Source organism: Vicia villosa, unplaced genomic scaffold (assembly GCF_029867415.1).
Source record: "Vicia villosa cultivar HV-30 ecotype Madison, WI unplaced genomic scaffold, Vvil1.0 ctg.000041F_1_1_1, whole genome shotgun sequence".
Classification (NCBI taxonomy): domain Eukaryota; kingdom Viridiplantae; phylum Streptophyta; class Magnoliopsida; order Fabales; family Fabaceae; genus Vicia; species Vicia villosa.
Window position 1 is genome coordinate 564,031 of NW_026704972.1, and position 6,072 is coordinate 570,102.

Consider the following 6,072-nt stretch of genomic DNA (forward strand, 5'->3'; position numbering starts at 1 on the left):
TGAAGACCAATTCTCTATCAAGCGAAGACATTCCTTTGATGAAGATGAATTCTTCCATTAATCTTTGTGTGTTCTTCATGTCTATGGAGAGCTAAACCCCTCTTGTTGAATCTAAGGTAGTAGTTAACCTATGAATATACAATACCATTAATTAATTCCTGTGAACAATTGCTTGAATTCATTATCAATAAGAAATCTTGTTTTTATTCTTAAATTATCGTTGAATCTTTGATCGAAAGAAAGGATTTAACTTTTGCCCTAGGTTACTATATTGATTCAATTGCAATTTGCAGAGATGGAATTGTAATTGGGTTTTCATAATTATCGTTCTTAATTACTATTATCGATATTGATATTTGGAGAGATCGAATCTCATACCGGTAAAAGTTATCTAATTTGATTTGCAGACATGGAATCTTATTTGAGGATAAGTGAAGATAATGATTCAAAAGATTGTTCAATTGTGAATTAATTGATAATTGTATAGGAATAGGTTGATGAAACCTAAGGTTCAACATATTTCTCTAATCGTTAACAACAGTTCATTACTCGCTTTTAATTTATTGTTTACTTTTGATATTATTAGAATCATAAAACAAACCAACTCAATTTTCCTAACTCAAAATAAACAACTATAGAACGACAGTGATATTAACCAATCCCTGTGGATACGATATATTACCGAAAATATTTACCCACAAATACTTTCAACAGATATTTTGAAAGAAAAATGGGTGAGAAGCTTTTAAATAGGAAAGTGTTTTAGAAGTTAACCGTCTGAGAGTGGTGGGGAGAAGGAAAAGGGAACTTCGAAATTTCAAAAGGTTTTTTATTCTTTTAAATAGGGCGTGGCTGTGGAGCTTCCCAATTTTTGTTACGTAGGCTTTTAAGTAGGAAAGTGTTACCACATTTCTTAGAAGGTAACCGTCTTAGAAGGCTTACGTAGGCACATGTGTCCACATTTCTTACCTGATCAGGGAACGTCATTACAAAAAAATCAAACAAAGGGGTGCGCTGGGAATGTCAAAGTTCTATGTTTATAATCCAGAAGATGGATAGTGTTCGCGGCGATGAAACCCAAGAATCTACATATTGAAATCAGAACAATCCAAAAACTAAGATGATAAATCCAATACAAAAACACTGTGCGATACAATCCGAAATCAGAACAAAACAAAACAAAACACGTCAAACAAAACAAAAACACGTTATTCTGCCCGACGAGCGTTACAAAATACACATCAAACAAAATAAAAACACGTTATTCTTCCCGACGAGCGAACTCCTCCGAATGAAGATAATTATACCAATCCTCATCCCACTCAGTATCAGAACCATCAGCGTTGATCACGCCTGAAGACTGAGTCTGCACGTCCGAGCCATGGACCCCCAGGGGACGAGAAGCAGAACCAGTCAAAACCTTCTTCTTCTCCTTCACCTCCTTCACCTCCTTCTTTGAAGAACCCTTTCTTCCCTTAGCGCCACCCATTCCTGCGTAAAAATGAAGAAAGAAAGGTCCATGAGACCTCCTTTTATAAAAGAAGAAAGGGACACAAACTTCAAAGAAACAGGCACAATAAACAAAGGCGTTAAAAATAAAGTACTTGCAAATTAAAACGGACACTCCCTACCCTCTCTAGAAGACGCAGTCCTGCGTGCTGGTTGATTGTCTGACATGATCCTGTAAACAATTGAAATCGATTAATATGCGAGACAAAATAAAAAACAAAAAAATTTGAACTTCTGATACATTTCGGAAGTTCATTTCCGAAAACTGGGATGGAGGTGTTTTCGGAAATGAACTTCCGAAACACCCCTGCGATGGAGTTTTCTGCAACTTCCATGGCAGACCCCTAAACCAAACTTCAAACCAAATCAAAATGCTTCTAAACAACCTAAATACTACTAACAACCTAACCATATATCATTTATGCAATTAAAACCCTAAATAACATGCATTTGAATAATAGATCTAAAAATTTCAAAACTTACAAAGTGTTAGGATTGAGGGCTTTTGAATGTTGTTTAGCAGTGTGATTGGAGCCTTGATGCAGCTTTGGAATTTTGTTTGCACAAATTTTCGCCTTTGCCACTTTTTGTTTTGATTTAGGGTAAATGATTGGGGGAGGGGGAGTGTTTTGATAAATCTGCAGAAATCGCAGTATTTCGGAAGTTCACTTCCGAAATAATGTTTTCGGAAATGAACTTCCGAAATAAGTCAATTTTTTCAAAAAAAGACGCTTTCGGAAATGAACTTCCGAAGCAGGGATAATTTGGAATTTTCGCTGGGAGTGACCCCCATAGGGAGGTGGCTAAAGAAATTTTCTTATTCTATCTCATTTTTTCTATACCCGTTTTTCCTAAAGTATGCATTTATCTCATTTGTTCTATACCTATTTTCATCTAATAAATTCACATTTTTTCTACAACCAATCCATCTCATACTTGAGTAATCATGTTAATCAAACCATCTCATATTCGAGTAATCATGTCATTGCATAACATAAATAAGAATCAAAATTAAAACATCAATATGGTAAGACCAAATCCACCATCTCCTCGTTATAATAACATAAGAAATGTGTTATCCCACTACAGTTATTTTCAATTTTTTCTCATCTTATTTTGGTTTTAAGTATTATCGGATTTGATTAATTTATTTTCATCACTGGCCTATTTTATGTTTAAAGTCCTAAACATAATATTTTTTTTCATCTTGTAATTATTTGAATGATTATTTGATTAATATCTAGATACAATTTATTAATTATCTTGCCTTTGTTAGAACATACAAAACAATCAAGGTGTATCAATGGAGAATTTGGTTCAATTGAAGAAGATGAAGATTAAAGAAATTGAGAGAAATTAAGAGAGAGAGAGAGAGAGAGAGAGAGAGAGAGAGAGAGAGAGAGAGAGAGAGAGAGTAATTGAGGATGAGTAATCAAATTGGCATTGTCAACAATGAGGAGTAACTTCATTTGTTAGTCCCTTGGTTAACAAATCGGCCACTTGGTCCTCGCTCCGACAATATTCCAATCGTAACTTTCCATCACTCAATAGTTCCCTCAAATAATGAAACTGCATCTCTATATGCTTGCTCCTTCCGTGTGGAATCGGATTCTTCGCAAGATTAATAGCAGAAATATTATCCACAAGAAGTGTAGTAGCCTCACCCTCATTGCTACCCAACTCCTTCAATAGATTCATAAGCCACATGGCTTGGCAAGCACACGACGATCCCCAAATATACTCAGCCTCACAAGATGAGAGTGCTACCACTGGTTCCTTTTTCGAACACCAAGAGATTGAAGTCCTATAAAACATAAAGATGAATCCATTTGTTGACTTTCTATCATCTCTATCACCGCACCAATTGGAATCGGTGAAACCAAGTAAATCACATTTCCGACCCGTATCTGATGCCGAAAACAGAATTCCACAACCAAGAGTTCCTTTAACATATCTAAGAATCCTCTTTATCGCCGCCATATGAGGCACCTTAGGTCTCTCCATGAATCTACTAGCAATACCGACACTGAATGCCAAGTCTGATCGCGTATTGCACAAATAACGCAATGATCCAATCAATCTCTGATATTGAGTTGGATCCACATCTTGCTCATCCTCACTCTTAGACAGCTATAGCCTTGCTTTACATGGTGTAATGGCAGCATTGCAATGCTCCATTTCACACCTCTTCAAGATCTCAAGTGCATACCTCCTCTGGTGCATGAGCAGTCCCATTTTTTACCGTTGGAACTCTATGCCAAGAAAGTATCTCATAATCTCAAGGTCCATCATCTCAAACTCATTCATGAGTTCCTTCTTGAACCTTGAGATACTCTTCTCACAGCTGCCGGTAATCAAAAGATCATCCACATATAGGCAAAGAATGATCACACCATCATTAACATATGATCTCACATAGACGCCATGTTCAGACACACATCGCTTGAAACTAATATCAACAAGAAAGCCATCAATACGCTTGTTCCAAGCTCTTGGAGCTTGTTTTAAGCCATACAATGCTTTGTCCAACTTGTAGTACCTCATCTCTTGATTCTTCACTACAAATCCGGGGGACTGTTCAACATAGACCTCTTCATCAAGTGGACCATTCAAAAATGCAGATTTGACGTCCATTTGATAAATGCCTCAATTGTTGTTATTCGCAATACCAGCAACCAAACAAATGGTCTCAAGCCTAGCCACAGGTGAAAACACTTCCTCAAAGTTTATACCTTCACGTTGCAAAAAACCTTTCGCTACCAATCGAGCCATATACTTGATTATCTTGCCTTTGGGATTTTCCTTCACTTTATAGACCCAACGCACACCAATCGAATTCTTACCATAAGGTAGATCGACCAACTCCCAAGTGCCATTCTTATCAATTGATTCCAGCTCCTCTTTCATTGCACAAATCCATTTTGGACCGTTTAAATCCTCCAATGTGTTCACCGGTTCGGATTGGCCATAAGCCCAAAATGGATGAAATCACCTTCATTATTGACTTCATTATCTTGGAATCTCTCGCATTCTTGGAGTCTCAAAGGCAAAACCATTTGTCTTGTTTATCTTCTAGGGGACAGCTGAACAGTTTTGGGAGTGACCGGATCATCAAAAAATAGTGTTGTTGGAAGTTCACTCTAGTGTAATCAGTTACTGTAACCGGTTATAGTATGTTCTACAGTAGGGCTCTGTTTTTTCTGCATGTAACTGGTTACACCATATTGCATTGTCTGGCTGCAATCGGTTACACTGGAACTACTGCTATTTTCATCAAAAATAACATATCAACTAATTACAATCTTCTGATTTCTCACACCAAACAGTTTGTAACCACCTGTAGAATGTTATCCAACAAAAACCATTTCCTCTCCCTTGTCATCTAACTTCTTTCTAAGTTGACCCGACACATGTTTATAAACTATCGAACTAAAAACTCGCAAATGGCTTAGATTCGGTTTGAATCCACACCATACCTCTTCCGGTGTAAGCTTTTCAAGCTTTTTTCGTAAGACATCTATTCAACAAATAAGTGGTTGTAGAGACCGCTTCTCCCCATAGTTCCTTCGGTATGCTTTTAACTCTTAACATGCTTCGAACCGTATTCATTATCCAACGATTTTTCCTCTCGGCAATACCGTTTTGTTGTGGCGTATAAGGTGGCACAATCTCACACATTATACCCTCATCATCACAATACTTCCCAAACACAATCGAGGTATACTCTCCTCCACCATCTGTTTTGAGAATCTTCAACTTGTGACCACATTGCCTTTCCGCCATGGACTTGAACCTTTTGAACACATCAAATACTTCATCCTTTATTTTGATAATATAAGTCCACAACTTCCTACTAAAATCGTCAATAAATGTGCAAAGTACCTATTGCCACCAAATGTGTCGGCTTGCATAGGCCCACAAATATCGGAGTACACCACCTCAAGATGTGATTTGGTCCTATGACCCGCATCCTTGCTAAAACTCCCTTTGTGTTGATTTCCCTTCACCCATTCCTCATATAACTCGGCTGGTATGTTAATGTGTGGCAACCGGTAACCATGTCATTTTGTTGCAACGCTTTGAGATCACAAAAATTCAAGTGACTAAGTCTGTAATGCCATAATCACTCCTCTCTACTTGTAGCTGTAGCTAAGCACCTATGTTCCAATACTTTCAACCCAACTTTAAAGATCTTATTGGAAGCCATGGGGGCCTTAAGATCAACACACCACTAGCATCGACAACATGCAAGATCTTATTTTCCAAACGTATGTTGTAACCTTTCTCAAGCAATTATCCAATACTTAAAAGATTACATTTAATACCTGAAATATATATCACATCTTTGATCATAGAATGTCCACCATTCTTCTTCTCGATCAGAACATCACTGACACCTTCGACCGTAAGGGTGGAATCATCCGCAAACTTCACTTTATTTTTTGTCACTTGATTGATTTGCGCAAACCAATATTTTCTCACCATCGTATGCGTCGAACAACTAGAGTCCAAGTACCACTCATTGTTGCCTTGGGTTCCATCTCGAACTGAAATCATCACATT